We start from the raw sequence: 18,268 nt of genomic DNA on the forward strand, positions 1-18,268 counted from the left end.
AAAACCAAGGTGTGTTTCGTCATCAGTCTGTTAAAGGGGCAGGCGGCCAAATGGGCCACACCCTTACTGGTCGCGTCCTCTCCCCTACTGACTGATTACCAGGGGTTTGAGGCCCACCTGTCTGCTGCTTTCTCAAACCCAGTCCAAGCAGCCACAGCCAACCGGAAGATCAGGGCACTGAAACAAGGCAACTCCTCGGTGGCTCAATATGCCACTGAATTCAAGCTCCTGACCCAGGACTTGGCGTGGAATGAGGCTGCCCAGATGGACCAGTTTACTGAGGGGTTGGCAGAGGAGGTCCTGGATGAACTGGCCAGGGTGGAGCAGCCACCCACGCTCCAAGAACTTATCACCCTCTGCCTCCGCATCGATGGCCGCCTGGAAAGTCGCCGCCAAGCCGAGACCAGAGGGCGCCAGCTCCCTGCGCCGTGCTACCTGGCTCCTCGCCCGTCCCCAGCTAGTACCAGCACCAAGGATGAGCCTATGCAGCTTGGAGCTGCTCGACCCCGCCTGACCCCAGAGGAAAAGACCAGACGCCGCACGCAGAATCTGTGCCTCTACTGCGGCACGGCAGGCCACTATGCCTCTGGCTGCCCTGCTAAGCATCGGATACCTGGACCTTCGCTGCCACCGCCGCCAAAAGGGCAGCCCCAGGCGTAAGTGGACCCCCCAGCCTGGGGCGACTAGCTGGGTCCTCCGAACAGCGGGCTGATACCCCAGGGCCATTCCTGCTACCAGTCAAACTCCGTCTGCCTGACGAACGCTGGCTGTTCGTGTATGCCATGCTGGACTCGGGAGTGGCCCACTGTTTTATAGATGCCGCCTTTGTGAAGCAGCACCAGATCCCTGTGCAGACAAAAGGGATTCCGTCGCTGGTGGAGGCTATTGACGGGCGCCTCCTCCGTTCTGGCCCCGTCACCCAGGAGACCTGTCCCATCACCTTCCACGTCCAGCAGCACCAAGAACAGCTGCGGTTTGATGTCGCCCGCATGCCTCGCTTCCCGCTGATTCTAGGCCTTTCCTGGCTGAAGCTGCACAACCCCATCGTGGACTGGGCCCAGCAGGAACTACGCTTCCGAGACCCATGCCCCCATCTGACTCCTCCCACCACTCTAGCAGCTGGCATCCCGAGTGGTGGTCCTCAGCTCCCTCAGAAGTATGTGGACTTTGCTGATGTCTTCGAAGAGACAGGAGCTGATCAGCTTCCCCCTCACCGGCCCTACGACTGTGCCATTGATTTGGTACCTGGGGCACCACTCCCGGTGGGGCGTCTGTACCCAATGTCGGAGCCGGAGTTGGCAGCTTTGCGAGACTTCCTGGACAAGAACCTGAAACGCGGATTCATCCGACCCTCAACCTCTCCCCTATCTGCTCCAGTGCTCTTCGTGAAGAAGAAAAGTGGGGAGCTCCGGCTGTGCAATGACTACCGGGCCCTGAACAAGATCACCATCCGCGACCGGTACCCTCTACCACTGATCCCTGAACTCTTGGATCGCCTAAAGGGGGCCCAAATCTACACCAAGCTGGACCTCCGTGGAGCGTACAATTTGGTGCGCATACGGCCCGGAGACGAATGGAAGACCGCGTTTGGGACCCGATACGGGCAGTACGAGCACCTGGTAATGCCCTTCGGACTGACCAATGCCCCCGCTGTCTTCCAGAGGTTCATGAATGACATATTCCGGGACCTGCTCGACCGCTTCGCGATCATATACCTGGATGACATCCTAATTTACTCCCGCAATCCTGCCCAGCACGCCGAGCACGTCCGCCAGGTCCTGCAGCGCCTACGAGCCCATGGTCTCTACGCCAAGCTGGAGAAGTGCGACTTCGACCTGCGCTCCGTCGAGTTCCTTGGGCACATCGTGTCACCGCAGGGGATCCTCATGGACCCGAAAAAAGTAGAAGCGGTCCTGACCTGGCAGGCTCCTCAGAATCGCAAAGACCTGCAGCGGTTCCTCGGTTTTGCCAACTACTATCGGCAATTCATCCCGGCCTACGCATCCCTGACCACACCCCTGACTCAACTACTCCGCCCCAAAGAACCCTTCCACTGGTCCCCAGAGGCCGATAACGCCTTCTCCACCCTGAAGACTCGCTTTGCCACCGGGCCACTCCTGAGATACCCCGACCCCCAGCTTCCCTTCACGGTGGAAGCTGACGCCTCCAACGTGGCCCTGGGAGCAGTGCTGTCCCAGCGCGAGGAGCCGTCCCAGCCACTACAGCCCTGCGCCTATTACTCGCGGCAGCTCACTGCTGCAGAGAGGAACTATACCATCTGGGAGAGGGAGTTGCTCGCGATCAAGGCGGCGTTTGAGGTTTGGCGACATTACCTCGAAGGGGCTCGCCACCCTGTTCAAGTGCTCACCGATCACCGGAACTTGGAACACCTCCAGACCACCCGCCGTCTCAACCAGCGCCAGATCCGGTGGTCCCTATTCTTCTCTCGCTTCGACTTCCGGATCTCCTACATCCCCCATACCCAGAACCGGAAAGCAGACGCGCTCTCCCGGAAACCGGAATACGCCCCTGCCTCAACTGAGACCGCGCCCGCTGCTCCAATCCTGCCGCCCTCAGTATTTGCAGCCACCTCCACTTCACCAGCACTCGTGGAGGACATTCGGGCTAGCCAGGCCAATGATCCCTGGGTCCAGCAACACCTCCAGGCTCTCCAAGATGACCCAACAGGGGAGTTCACGACTCGAGGCGGCCTCTTGCTACACCGCGAACGCCTCTATGTGCCGCCCGGGCCCTTGCGGGCAGAAGTGCTACGCCTGACCCACGACTCGTTACCCGCCGGGCACTTTGGACAGCATAAGACCACCCACTTGCTGACAAGGGAATTCTGGTGGCCACGAGTTCGCGCTGATGTTGCCCGCTATGTCAGCTCCTGTGACGTCTGCCGACGGGCCAAAGACATCCCAGCCAAACCCTCAGGGTTGCTGCAGCCCTTGCCCACATCTTCAGGACCCTGGGATACCATCTCGATGGACTTCATCACGGAACTTCCACGCTCCAAGGGTCAGACTTGTATCTGGGTGGTCGTCGACCTATTTACCAAGATGGCCCACTTTGTTCCGTGCCCGAAACTCCCCACAGCTCAGGAGACGGCCCAGCTTTACCTGCAACACATCTTTCGTCTGCATGGACTCCCAGCCCATCTGATCTCCGATCGGGGCCCTCAGTTCTCCTCTCGGTTCTGGCAAGCCCTCCATTCCAGCCTGGGTACTCGAGTGCACCTGTCCTCGGCCTACCACCCACAGACAGATGGCCAGACAGAGCGCACCAATGCCACGCTAGAGCAATATCTCCGCTGTTACACCTGTTACCAGCAGGATGACTGGACCACTCTATTGCCCCTAGCGGAGTTTGCATACAACAACGCGGTCCATTCATCCACCCAAATGACCCCGTTTGCTGCAACCTACGGGTACCACCCTCGGTTCTTCCCAGCGATCCTACCACCCACGAATGTCCCCGCCGTCGATGCCTACCTGCAAGAACTCCGTGCCAGCCAAGACTTGCTCCGAGAGCAGCTACAGCAAGCCAAGGAGGCATATAAACGGGCTGCGGACCGAAAGAGGCAAGAAGGCCCTCCAGTGCAGCCGGGGGATCAGGTGTGGCTCTCAACTCGCTACCTGCGCCGGCCTGGTCGGTCTCACAAACTGGATGCACGGTTCATTGGACCCTACCCCGTCGTTGAACAAATAAACCCCGTCGCCTTCAGGCTCCAGTTGCCACCCCACCTCCGCATTCACCCCGTGTTTCATCGCTCCCTCCTCGTTCCGGCTGCACCCCCTGACCCAGCTCGGACTCCTTCCCCACCGCCGCCACCACCAGTGTTGGTGGATGACGAGGAAGAATATGAGGTGCGCCAGATCCTGGACTCCCGGTACCATCGTGGAGGCCTCCAGTACCTGGTGGACTGGGAGGGATACGGCCCAGAAGACCGGTCTTGGGAGCCCGAGGACAATCTTCATGCCCCGGACTTGGTGCACCAGTTCCACAACGACCACCCCGACCTTCCAGGTCCCTCGACGGAGGGGGGCCCTGGGGGGGGGGATAGTGTCATGGGTGCTGGGGACCCTTCAGAGGAAGTTGAGTCTGATGAGGAAACTGTGCCCCTGCCACCTGCACCAGTGCCCCTGCCCCCTGCTGGAGAAGATCCCAGCCCCCCTGCCTCGCCCTCTCGGGTGGCTCGTGTGCGTGACCGCCTCCGGCAGGACCTCAGGGATCGGAGGAGGGCGGCACGCTCACAAGCAAGACGCTCCCTGAGCCCTGAGTTCTGAGAGGATTCTGGCCCTTCTAAGAGCAAGGATGCTTGAGTGGTAACAGGATCCTGGCTGCCTCCCTGAGCCAGCAATTAGCCCAAACGGGCAACAGCCAGCAGAGGGCTATATAGCTGTGGGCTTTGGGAGGAAGCTTTGTGGAAGCAACTAGTCATCTCCCTGACATTCTAGCATCCACTCCGGCTTGACTTTGGTTCCTGACTCCCTGACTTTGGCTTTGGACTTCTGGACTCCCTGACCTCGGCTTCTGGACCTCAGACCTGCGATACTTCTACAGTGATTCGGATTTGGCGCCTCGGACCCTCCTGCTTACTGGCTACAGACCTCGGACTGCCTCTGGACTTTGCCTGACCCGGCCCCAGCCGTGACAAATTACTGAATTGGTGTGTTGACCTAGAATTGAGTTCTTGTGGGAACAGGGAGAACTATTAATGTCCTTAAATTATCAACTGGAAAAAAATATTGGAAGTTACTAAGAAATAATGCCTTTAATCTATGTGGCGGTCATATGTGGAATACTATTTACAGGAAACATTGCCCCATCCTGAATGGCTACCTAAACACCAGCAATGATATAGTATAGACCAAAAAGTCAGCTAGAAGATTAGATGACTGCGTAAAGGACATGTCAGAGATTTATGAAGAACATGGACAGAGATATTTTCTACATTTCCCATAGCATCTGTGGTCATCCACTGGTGTACTGGGACAGAATTGGAAGATTATTGTGATGGTAAGTAGTGAATTATTCACAGGTTGCCATGTCTGTGTGTATTTTTTTATTTGCTTGAACTCACAAATACCTACAGGCTGTGTCTTGGGTGAGACTCCTACCTCATTATAGAGAACTCTGATTGGTAAACTGCACATACCTTTTTTAATTTTTATTTTATATATGCAAATTTATAGTCCACCCTTTCCCAGGATGGGCTCAGGGTGGATTACCACACAATAAAACAGTTGAAATCGAACAATAAAACAGTTAAAAATTAAACAGTTAAAACCATTAAATAAAAACGAAATAAGGCATTGTCGGTAATATAAACATCATTCTCAGATTGAGACACAGGAATCATACGTGTCTTGGATGTCAATTATCAACAGTTTCGGCCCGGTCCCTAGTTATCAGGATGGTAGTCAGTGCAGGGAGGCCAGTTAGATGGTATGAGGATGCCCACCTGCCTCAGCCAAAAGCCTGGCAGAACAGCTCCATTTTGCAGGCCCTCTGGTTGGGGCCAGGGCCGAAAAGGCCCTGACCCTGGTCGAGGCAAGCCAGACATCCTTTGTGCCAGGCATAGTCAGAAGACGTTGGTTGGCCGATCTTAGTGGCCTCTGGGGCTCGTATGGGGAGAGATGGTCCCACAGGTATGTTGGTCCCAGGCTGCATAAGGCTTTAAAAGTCAATACTAGATAAGTATTGTGGTGAACAGACAGCCTGCCTGTGTGAATCTCTCAGCAGACAAGGGCAGAGGGAAGGCTGACTTTGACTTGCTTCATAGTCACAGGTAGTTTTGCTTGTACAAAATCTGTAACTACCTCTGGCCTATTGGATTTTGCTGATGGAGATGCCAGCACCACTTGGCCAAGGTATGCCTCAGACTATCCTCCACAGAATTCAGCAGCTGCTGAGCCAGGGACATGTAACAAGAGAAAGTTGTCGCATTTATGTCCAGATGTTTAACTGGATACTATTTCTGGAAGAATATGGCAGACTACTACAGAAAGCAGCATAATTGATTAAGTGGAACTTTGGTACAATCCAGAATGGTTCTTTTTATGTTTGTGTGAAGCTCATACAATTTGGATGGAATGGCTCCATGTCAAAACTGGTTTAATTAGATATGATCAATGTCATTTTGGATCCTTTGAAAAGGCTTGAAAAGGACTCTCAGAAACCAGATAAATAAATGTTTGTGATGCCCCTTTTGTACTATTCTAGGACTAAGAATGTTTGTTCCTAGTTAGGAACTTTTTCTATTGTATTAATCTGCCAGTGGTTTTAAATCCTCCATGCTCTGTTTTGCTATGTGAAGCCACCCCACCCTCTTCCCAATGTGGGAAGCCCTAGAACTCCTGGGGGTGCAGGCATTCCCTCCCTCCTCCGTGCATCTTCTGCAGGCCTTGCTGATCTTCTTGTGGTTCGAACACCTGCTATGGGGACCAGTGAATCCCTTCTGGCCCTGGCTGGGTCCTGCTGGATCTGGGATCCATCAGGCATTACTGCCACTAACATAATGACTGGTGACCGATCTCAGTTCCAAAGAGCAGGGTTTTGCAGAGCAGTGGAGGCATCTCCATGCTTCTCCTACCCAGCAGCTGCCATGCTCAGCACAGGAACCCTTCTCAGTGATATCTTAAATCCAAAGAGGCCTCCTACCAGCTCTAGCTGCTTGGAGCCTCATATGGGTGAGCTCCCAAGCACATCTTCTGAGCCAGACTTGGTATATTTTATTTATTTGTTTGTTTGTTTGTTTATTTTCTTACTTACTTACTGATAAACCAAGAGTTTGGTTTTATATGTGAAACTGATTCATCCCCCAAATGTCTGGATGGCTAAAGCAGCAGAGATAAATACTTTATTGTGTTTTATATAGAACTGGGGTACAAGTTGAGGAGCTGAAAGATTGGTTTAAAAGGGGGGGACCCACAAACCTGCTCCTTCTCAGTATATCTTAGCCACCAAAAGCTATCACCTATGGTTATCATTTTTGTCCAATTTATGTAGGCATGCATAAAAGTGCGCTCTAGTTTCCTTCTAATCTAGTTGTGTAATAACTCTATACAGTGAAGAGGACAAAGTGCCCCCTGAATCACCCACTAAAGGATACAGGAAAGATTTTTAACTACAACGCATTGAACAGCACAAAGAGCTTAGCAAAACATACTGACTTGAATTGTAGGCCATTGGTTGTTAATGGGCAAACCGTGATGTTCAGATCATAGATGGGCAAATTGGAATGATGTAATACAGATGTTGAGAGATTTTTATCTGTACAACAGTCATCAGCTATCCCAGCTTCTCTGTCCATGATGTCCTATTTCACCTCCTGGAAGAAACATACGAACATGCATACAATTCAGAGCTCCAAGGAAGTCACCAGACCTTCATACAAATATGAAATATTAATCACTGTGCTCACCGACAGAATCAAGTTAAATACAAATAATCAAATTAAATATAATGAACTGTGCTTATAGCACTTGAAACTTCCAGTAAGTGCTTTAAAGTCATTTATGTCATTACATCCCTGTGCTTCCATAATGAAATATAGCTCAAGTGGAGACTTCACTGCACAGAAGAAGGGATATCCAAGTCAGACCAGGTATGGCCTCAGTTAGAAAGTAAATACTGTTAGACAGTTATGGTCCAGAGCAAGCCAGAAGAGAAAGTAACAATACATGACAAGTTGCTTTGACATAGATCAAGACGGGTAGCCATGTTAATCTGTCTGAAGCAATAGAAAAGAGCAAAAGTCCAGTAGCACCTAGAAGGCTAATTGGGGCAGAGTATGAGCTTTTAAAAGTCACTGTTCACTTATTCAGATAGATAGATATTATTACAGTCATTAGACCAGTCATATATGAGTAATTAAATTTGCTGCAGATGATACTAAATTGGGAGGGGTAGCAAATATGTTAGAAGACAGAGCCAGTATACAGGATGATCTTGATAGGCTGGAAAACTGGGCTAAAACAAATCAAATTAATTTTAACCATGATACATGTAAGGATCTGCATTTAGGTAGGAAAGATCAAATGCATAATTATAGGATGGAGGAGACTTTTTTTAGCAGTAGTATGAACAAAAAGGATCTAGGGGTCTTATTAGACCTATACTAAACATGAGTCAGCAGTGTGATGAGGTAGCTAAAAAGGCAAATGCAATTTTAGGCTGTATCAACAGAATTATAGAGTCCAGATAACTCAAAGTGATGGTATTGCTTTATACTGCTCTGGTTAGACCTCAACTGGAGTATTGTGTTCAGTTTTGGGCACCACAATTTAAGAAGGATATAGACCAGCTGGAACATTTCCAAAGGAGGGCAACAAAGATGGTGAGGAGTCTAGAGACCAAGTCCTACAAAGAAAGGCTGAAGGATCTGGGTATGTTTAGCCTGGAGAGGAGATGAATGAGAAGTGATATGATAACTAGGGGTGTGCATTCGGTTTGGCCGAACCAAATAGACCGCCAAATACCCCCTGATTTGGAAGTATACAGTGCTGTATACTTCCGAATCCAATTGGAAAGCATTATACGGGAGCCGTATACGGCTCCCCGTATACTTCCAAATCAATATTCGGAAGTATACGGAACGCAATGTAAAAGGCGGGAAAGGAGTTTCTGCAGCCTCAGGGAAGCTGCTTGCCTCCTTTCTTGCCTTTGGAAGCCTTTTCCCGCATCTCCCATAGCCTCCCTGGGATCAGGGAGGGAGGGGGAGGGGAGAGGAGCCCCAGCAGCCAATCCAAAGCAAGCATTTCCAAAATGCATCGCAAATGCATGCTTTGCAGAGCTGTTGTGTAACTGATGGCTGGGCTAATCTCCCAGCCATCAGCAACAATGTTGTTCTTTTGTTTACTTGGGTATCCAAGTAAACATTGTTCCCTGGCCAATCACAGAGCAGTGGTATTTTTTTACTTTTTAAGGTGTCTGCCTGGCTGGACTCCATTCCATTGCTGCTGTGTTGGTATGAAAGAGAGATTGTGCTGCGCTGGCCCTTGGTCTCAGCTGCTGCTGCTCTCTCTCAGCCTTGCCTGACCTGCCTGGAGAAGACGTCTAAGGTAAGACAGTCTTTTTTTTTTTTTTTGTGAATAAACAATTTTATTAGTAACATATGGTAGTAGAACTATAACTACAACTTATAAAAAGCTTAATATATATTAAGAAAAAGACCATCATTCTACCCCACATCTTACTTTCTCCCACCCCTCCCCCAATTACTTGACCCCCGCCAGTGTTATTTTCTTTAAAAAAACAGATATTAAAGGTACCCTTAACTATCAAGAAAAAAAAACGAAACAAAAAAGAAACATAGGGAAGAAGAACCCCCTTCAAGAATTGTATTGTTATCTTAAAAATCTTAATCCTCAAAAATTGTCCAATGTCCTTTTATTTTCCACTCTTTCTCTACATATCTTCTGAATTTCTTCCACTCTTGGTTAAAAAGTTCTAAATCACAGTCTCTTAATTTTCTTGTTAATTTGTCCATTTCACTCCATGACATAACTTTCATAATCCAGTCCCATTTTTCTGGTATTTTTTCTTGCTTCCACAACTGCGCATACAATGTCCTAGCAGCTGAGAGCAAGTACCATATTAATGTTCTATCTTCTTTTGGAAATTTTTCCATTTGTAATCCCAGCAGAAAAGTCTCTGCCTCTTTATTGAATTCATATCCCAGGATCTTAGATATCTCTTGTTGAATCATTTGCCAAAACATTTTAGCTCTTTCACAAGTCCACCACATATGGTAGAAAGAACCTTCCGGGGAGGAAAATGGCGAGCTGAGTTGTCTCTCGTAACGGGAGCAAGCTGAAGGTCTTGTTCGGGGTAGTGGAGGGCAAACCAAAGCCCACTGCCTACCTTTCTCAGTGAGAGAAAGGTCCAAGACTTGCACTAAAAACTTTAGAAGAGATTTACCTTGGCTGAAAAGGAGCTTTGGAGAAGGGTCCTTTGAGGCTTTGAGGAGTCTCAGAAGTTTGCAAAATTATCGTCTGTAAGGTAAGACAGTCTTGGGGTTCTTGGGGTTTTTATTTTAGTTAGGATAAAAGTAAAAGGACTTTTTAAGACTCAGAGTCCCTTTACTTATCCAGATTTTGGTGGGTGGGTAGCTTATTTGGGTTAGGGGGTTCTGCTGGGGGTGGGGGCCTGGGTTGGCGGGTTGCCAGTTTGTGTATATCTTACTTTAGTGAGAGGACTTTTAAAAGTGCAGTGTCCTTTTACTTTTCCTGATTCGGGTGGCTTGGATTTCTTGGGGTTAGGGTGAAGTTTTTTGGGGGGAAGGGTTGGTTAAGTTCCTGTATTGTTAAAAGTCAAGGGTTTTGTTTACTGTTTTAAAAGGATTCTGTGTTTGATTTGTTGCTGCTGTGTTGTGCTGCTGTTGTTCCCTTTCTCTTCTGGTTCTGGTTCTTGTGGGGGGGGGGGGCTGTTTGGCCTAATTTTTATTGTTAAAAAGTTCAGTTTTTTTAACAGTTGAGTTTGTTGGCCTTTTCTCATTTGGATTTGTTTGGATCTGTTGCTGTTGGTTTTGCATCCTGTCCTGTTGTCCCTTTTCCTGGTTCTGTTTTTTTTTTTTGGGGGGGGGGTTAAAACTTAAATTTCTTTCTGTCACGTTTTGATTTTTTTAATTACCTCTGGTTGGTGTGAGGGGGTTGGGTGTGTGGGCTGTGTGGGGTGGGTCACTTTCATGTTTTTATAGAGCTATTCTTGGAGTCTGAGGGTGCTTTCGGTTTGGCTAGGGCCACTAAATAGGCTGCCCCACTAATAAGGGTGTTTTTAGAGATTGTGTTTTTTGAAATTTAAAAAAAAATTAATCCAGTTTAGGGCTTTATCTTCTTTCAAAATTTAACTAGGCCAGATAGGGACAATTTAAAAAGATTTTAGGTTTCTCATAAAGGGCAGCATAACTACTAGGCCACAACAGGCTCCCTTTTAAAGAGACTAGGGTTGCAGTGCATCTTGCTTTCAGCCACTGAAAGCCAGTGCATCCTTAGATTTCCATAGGATAAACCACAGCTTCACTCTAGTTATAGGGGACACCTGATTTCTAGTTTGCAAGGAAATCCAGTTTGTCCCAGGATCTAGTTAGGAGAAGTTTAACTAGGAGGATATAACAAGGATTGCCTACATCTCAAGGTAGCCTTTTAAAAACTGTAGCCAGGTAGAGGCAGGATCACCTAGTCTCCTAAACTTTACCAGACTACTACCCCAACCCAAAGAAGGACAGGTTAGAGACCAAAAAATCAAACAAACAAGTTTTGGTGGGAGGGTTTTTAAAAAGAAGTCAAGGCACCTGTTGGTTGTGTGAGACCGGCCAAGGATGACATGAGTGACAGACAGCAGAAGAGGAGCCCTGAGGGCAAGGCCAAGGAGAAGACTAGAAGTGTGGAGGGGAGGGGGAGGACCCAGTTTCCCCCCCACACCTGTGCGTAGAACCACTCCACAGCCCCTTCCAGCACTCCGACCTCTGTGAAGAAGAAGAAGGCCTGCCTTGGGCCCTTCATCAAGGCTGCCATTAGGAGCTGGCATTAGGAGCTGGCACTGAGTAGGGGTCTGCTGCTCAGGCAGTCTCTCCTCCAGCTGATGTCGCTCAGCCTCAGCAGCCGGAGGAGGGACAGCAAGAGAAGCCCTCCTTGGAGATGAGCTTTGGGGACAGTTTTCTATCCAAAATGATCACCCCAAGGAGGGTGCAGAGTGTTGTGCAGGAGATGGAGGAGAAGCTGGTTGAGGAGGACCAGCCCCCTTCTTTGGTTCCTTCGGGTACCAGCAGTCCTTCAGGGAATGGCCAGAAGGGGAGGTCGCATGGGGTGGAGGGGGAAGAGATGGAGACACACGAGGTGCCTCCATCTCCGCCCAATTCCCCCTGGTGGCCAGCCCCTTCTGCCACCCCGAGACACGATGTGTCTGCCCCGAGCACCTCACAGGAGGTGGCTCTGGACACCCAAGCTGCTGGTCAGCTTGGGCATCCATACACCTCTGAAGTCTGGAAGCATTTCCGACTTACTGAGGAGCCACACTATGCACAGTGACAGCTGTGCAGGGCCCGGATCAGTCATGGGCAGGATCCTGCCCATCTGACTCTGGGGGGGTGGGATGTGGAACCACCTGTGGAAGCACCACCAGGTGGTGCTTCTTAATGGGGAAAAGCAGGCTGGTGCTGGGGTGCCCAAGCGGCCAACACTACCCAGCCAGGTGGTCCGTCCCACCGCGACTATTTCCAGAGCTCTCCAGGAGAGTTCCATGACAGGGCAGGGATGCCAGGCATCTGTGCCTGAGATGTTTGGTGGGGGTGACACCTGTGTGCCAAGAGGGGGAATCAGGTATGTCAGGAGGGTGATCACCTGGAACCTTGCCAGGTCGGTTGCCCATGGGCTTCCATTTTCAGTGCTCAAGAATCCTCGGGTGCTAGGGTTGCTCGAGTACCTGGCACCCTGGTACAAAGTTCCTGCTAGAACCACCATTAGCAGGACCATTGTGCCATCTGTTTTCAGAGCAACCAGATCTGTGGTGAAGGAGCATTAGTCCCATGCTGCTGGGGGGACTGTTCATTTAACCTCAGATATCTGGAGCTCCCAACATGCATTCGAGGGGTATCTCTCCCTGACTGCGCATTGGTGGCAACCCAGTGAGCTGCAGGGTGGGGGTGGCAGTAGCAGCAGGCAGGGTCAGGGCCGCCAGGCTGGCTATTGCTGGGCCTTGCTGCATGCTGAAGCAGTTGATACGCCACACGGCAGACACTCTCGGAGCCATCTTCTCATGGCAGTTAGAGGGCTGGCAGGGACATCGCAGGGTAGGCAGGGACATCGCCACGGGCTTCGTGGTGACTGATGGTGGCTCCAACATCAAGGCGACTATCCAGCGTCAGGGCCTAAAATGCCTTCCTTGTGTGGCCCACCTTCTCCACCTTGTGGCTAAGGATGCATTGGGCCAGATGAAAAGCCAGGATCGTCGGTATCTAGCCGCGACCCATGAGTACCGACTTCTGCTCCAGAACTGTTGGCACATCGGGGGTCATTTCTCACACAGCAATATGCACTCGTATCCATTGCATGAGAAACAGACACTGACAGGCATGCCAGGGCACCGCCTGATTGGTGGCATCAGCACAAGCTGAAACTCCACCTGTGCCATGCTGGAGCACATGGTGGAGCAGAGAGCAGCCCTGGATGCCTTTGTCTTTGAGGCGAGGGTCTTTTGGGATGAGAACCATCTCACCCAAGAGGATTGGGTGGTCATTTCTCAAACTGTGGAGGTTCTTGGGCCCTTCAAGACCCACATAGAAATGCTCTCGTCTGATATGGCGAGCATTGCACTGGTTGTCCCCATGGTCCATATGGCTCTTGAGGACCTGGCCTCATTTCTAGTGCCAGCTCAAGGCCGTGCAGATGTTCTTCCAGCAGTGCATTCCCTGGTTGTTAGGCTGCAGGAAGGGCTTGAGGCCCACTTTCAGACTTTCACCCAGGATAATGTCTACATGATGGCGACCATGTTAGGGCATGATCACCGAGCAGGCCAACGAGCTCGATCACTGGTGAGACAAGCTCTCCCAGAAGGTCGAATGCTGCAGAGTCAGGGCAGATCCAGTGCCGGTAGCTGAGGAGGAGCGGGGTGGAAGCAGCTTATCTGCCACTTCCACTGCTGTTCATCCCCAACCTCCCCAGCTAGGCAGTTTTTTTCCACTAGACTCACACCAAGAACAATACCGAAATGACTCATCAGGCGGCTTGTTGGCCCCTCTGGGAGCAGTAGGCCCGAGAGCGGAGATGGGTGCTGCAATGGTGAGGGATTATCTTTCAGAGCCCAACGAGTCGCAGGGAACATCTCCTTTGGACTACTGGGTCATGAAGGAGGTGGTCTGCCCGGCCCTCTCCTCAGTGGCCAATGTGTTCCTCTCATTCCCACCAATGAGCGTGCAGAGTGAGCATGTCTTTTCACATATGGATGACATTGTCTGCCCAAATCGCAATTGCTTGCAACCAGGGACGGTTGAGCAGTTGGTCTTCTTGAAGGTCAACTTTCCTCTGTTCGGCTCCCCAAAAGTAGACTTTGAGAGAGAATGAAGTGAGCACCTACTTGTACCTGAATCCTTTCTTGGTCCACACTTGGAAGGTGGTTGTAAAACACTCTTCCACTAAACATAGACTAGAGTCCAAAGACAGCCCAAAAACTCACTCACAAATTGATTGGCAGTGCACCCTCCCCACCCCTCATCTATCCCCAAACCAAAAGTGAATGCTGATTTAAAATCTGCAAAGCAATCCAAATTTCCCCAGTCCCCATCCACACATGCCTAATAATACTGAAAGGGCCATTGCAGCCCCCACTGTAACCGACAGCACCCACAGGCCCAGCCAGGATAACCCAGGTTTTTTTTTTAGGGGCAGGAGGAAGGAAGAAGGATGTGCCAGTGATGATGACAGGCACCCATCAGTCATACCAATGCTGAGGTTCTTCTAATGGGACAGTGATAGCTGTTGTTTTGCTGCTGAGCTGAAAGAGAAGGAATGGTTCCCTTCCTCTCACACAATCTGAGGCCCTCCCAGTGATCTTCCTCATTTGGGGTGCAACTCTGGCTCGCCTCCTCGTGGTGCACCCTGTATAACACAAAAGAACCTGGACCAGCCAACCATCCATCACTCAAGGTAAGTCTAAATGCTTCTGGCTTTGTGTAAGATACAGAATGATGTGGAGCTAGGTGTGGTCTACCGCTTCTCTTGTTTGAGAGTTGTGTTGTTTGGGGCAGGGCTGGAGAGCTGGCATCTGTAGATTGCATTTTCTGTGGCAGGGAAGCTGGCATCTGGGTGAGAGACCCAGAACCAGCATGCTTGTTGTGTTTGGCCAGCTCTCCCTGCGTTGTTTGGGGCAGGGCTGGAGAGCTGGCATCTGTAGATTGCACATTTTGTGGCAGGGAAGCTGGCATCTGGGTGAGAGACCCAGAACCAGCATGCCTGTTGTGCTTGGCCGGCTCTCCCCGCGTTGTTTGGAGCAGGGCTGGAGAGCTGGCATCTGAGTTTGCTGCAGCCAGGTCTGCAGAGCAGACCATGAACAGATTGTATTTTGTGTGGCAGTGAAGTTGGTAACTGGGTTTATATTGGTTCCAGGCAAGCAGAGTTCATAGAGTAGATAGATGGGTATAGTGCATTTGGGTCCTATAGAGATTCTCTGATGTGAAGTTAGGTTTTACTTTGGGTGCCCCAGGAATTGGACTCCCTGGTCCAATTTTTTTTGTTTTGTTTTGTGTGGGACAGTGCCCTGAAGCTGCACAGCAGTTTGGAGGGCTCTTCTCAAAACCTCCCCAGAGCCACAATGGGGGAAGTGACTCTAATTGGTTTTGTATCACTGTTGGGAACAGCGTTCCTTTTGGGGTGCCACAGATGCGTGCATTGTTTTTGGGCCAGGGGGGTTGCATGCGGGGGTGTCCCCTGAAGCTGCCCTGCAGTTTTGGGGCCTCTCCCTCAAACCCCCCTCTGGCCAGAGCCACTTTCCCCACAGCAATTATCGTGGAGGAAGTGGCTAATTGGGCTTTCCTCAGCATTGGTGGCAATGGGCCTTTGGGAATCCCAAAGACAGGAACCCCCTGACCCAATATTTTTTGGGAATTACCACCTCCCCCAGGGCGCTTCACCCTCCCCCTTTTGCCTGGCTTTGCTGCAGGCTGAAAAAGCGTGGGACCTGCCGCATAACAGGCACTCATGTTTAAATTTGCACGCTTTTCACGAGCACACACCCTGGGATGTGAACCAACTGGCCCGCTGCCGAGTGGGCTACAGAGGTACTTGACTGTTTATGAACTAAGTGACCACTGCCGGCCCTGTCTCCCGGATTGGGTTTTGCTGGTGACATCAGTTGCAGCCACAGCTGCTGGTTGATTTGATCCCATGGCAGCGCAGGGTTAATTGCTGCCCTCATCCTTTTTGGAACTTGAGGGTTTTGTAGGGGAGAGTCCCCTGTGGGTTCCATGCAGTTCTGGGGGCTCTAACTCAAACCCTCTACCCCCCAGTAGCCTCTGATTATGCCCTATGTTGCCCGAGAATTCAATGACCCGTAGGGTATAATGGTGGGATAGGGGCACTCTCTTTGGGTGCCCCTGGAATGGGAACCCCTGGCCCAATCTTTTTGGGACTTGGGGGGGTTCATAGGGGAGAGTCCCCCGCAGGTCCCCTACAAATTTGGGGGCTCTTCCTCTAACCCTCTCTCCTCCAGGCGGCTTCCAATTATATCCTATTTTGCCTTTGATTTCAATGGCCCATAGGGTATAATGGGGCCGTATAATTGGAAATAGCCATATATCTCAAATTTTTTTGGCCCCATATATTTCCTAATCTGATTAATTCCATTTTTTTTGCACATCCCTAATGATAACCATGTTCAAGTACTTGATGATCTGTCATATAGAGGATGGCATGGAGTTATTTTCAGTTGCCCCAGAAGGTTGGTCCAGAATCAATGGATTGAAATTAAATCAAAATAATTTAAAACTAAACATCAGGCAGAACTTCCTGTGTTACTGTGTTACTGAAAATGCTTTTGGGTTTCCTTTTGGATGAGGAAATTAGCAGGAACACCCAATAAGAGCTTTTAATCTGAGATCTTTTGTCAATAATACAGAGGTCAGATGCTTTAGAAAATCACTCCACACATAAGTGCAATTTAAAATGTTTTACTAGAATAACGTAGGTGTTGCAATGCGATCACTCTGTATACACATAATTTATAAGGCATACACACAAGACCTAACAAATAAAGGAGTGAGAAGATAGCAGAAATAAAGAGAGGACACACAGGGCAATACTACCTTTTCCTGAAGCTTGGGATGTCTGTGAAAACTGGAGAAAGATAAAATGGAAGCAAGCACGGCCAGTGTGATTTGCCTCTAAAAGGACCCAATAAAAGGGCTTACCAGGGAATGCAAACTGTCAAGGGTGCCATACAGAATGCACACCCTATTACTCCGGACCTGGACAGTTATAGGGTTGGGAGGGGGAAGTTTCATCATGGGGGCTTGATGGTGGGGTGATAGTGTCAGTATTATGGAAAGACAATGCACTTTCTAAGCACATGCTGGGAAAGTGAAAGTAACTGATCTTTCAGATAGATCATCTAGGTGACAGGAGGTGGCTGCTTGCCAGATTGCATCAGCCTGGACAATGTCAGCATGACTCAACAGCAAGCTGATTGGTCACCTGGGGAGATGAATTGTATAAATGTACAGAGACACTTTACTGTGTGTGGGTTATGTATGGTGGAGTTGCAGCGGAGCATTCTGTCGGTTTGGAGAGTGGAGGTGTAAATAAATTGTATATAGTAGTTTTACCACTGCTGTGTGCAAGCCTTCATTCTTTGCGTCACCTAAGACCACTCTCGCTAAACACAGGCGCATCAACAGATAGGTGATTATGGCCTTATCAGGACATTACAATGGGTGTCCAGAGGTAAAACAAAAGAATTGCCCCTGTATGGCCACTCAGGAAGGGCAGTTTAGGTGACAATTTAATCTTGACATTCCCAGGAAACAAAGAGATGGCAATACAATGGTATATTGACAAAAGGCAGGGTGAAGATGAGTCATGGGGAGAAGGGAGACATTGAAGGGATTATCTGGTCACATAGGCACATTTCAGTATTTTTCCATTGCATCCATTGAAGGTGAAGTGGGGGGAGGTCAATCGGAGGTTTGCCACATCTTATGCCACCCAGCCTTCCAGTATGGAACTTTCCTGGTCTCCACCTTGGGACCTTCTAGGGACACACAGGCTAGCTTAAGGGAGCCCCCCCTCAGTGTCTTTAGGGCTACCTTTTTTATTTGGCAGTGCTCTGGTAATCACCTGGCAGAGTGGTTCCTTAGTGAAACAGGCTTTCTCAGAGGTGGAGGGCTCTCCTTCTTTGGAGGTTTTTAAACAGAGGCTAGATGGCCATCTCTCAGCAATGCTGATTCTGTGAATTTAGGCAGATTATGAGGGAGGGCAGCAGAAAGGGTTGCATCAGTGCTTAGTTCTCATGGCCCTTTCTTGCACACCCAAGGAAATGCCAGTTTCCATTGGGGGGGGCGGGTCAAGAAACATTTTTTCCAGACCAGTTTGGTAAGGGTTTTTTTTTTTTACCATCTTCTGGACATTGAGCAGGATTCACTGGACATGGTGGGGGGGAGGTATTTGTGAATTTCCTGCATTGTGCAAGGCTTTGGGCTAGATGACCCTGGAAGTCCCTTCCAGATTCTGTGATTCTAAATGAACAATGACTCTTGAAAGCTCATTCCCTGCCA

The 18,268-nt window shown here is 49.8% G+C and overlaps 1 pseudogene; it reads right to left on the reverse strand.

Annotated features, from left to right (window-relative positions):
• Window positions 1–18,268, reverse strand: part of LOC132567343 (FRAS1-related extracellular matrix protein 1-like) — a 323,692-nt pseudogene that overhangs the window by 198,266 nt on the left and 107,158 nt on the right.

The sequence above is a fragment of the Heteronotia binoei genome, chromosome 2 (assembly GCF_032191835.1).
Source record: "Heteronotia binoei isolate CCM8104 ecotype False Entrance Well chromosome 2, APGP_CSIRO_Hbin_v1, whole genome shotgun sequence".
Classification (NCBI taxonomy): Eukaryota; Metazoa; Chordata; class Lepidosauria; order Squamata; family Gekkonidae; genus Heteronotia; species Heteronotia binoei.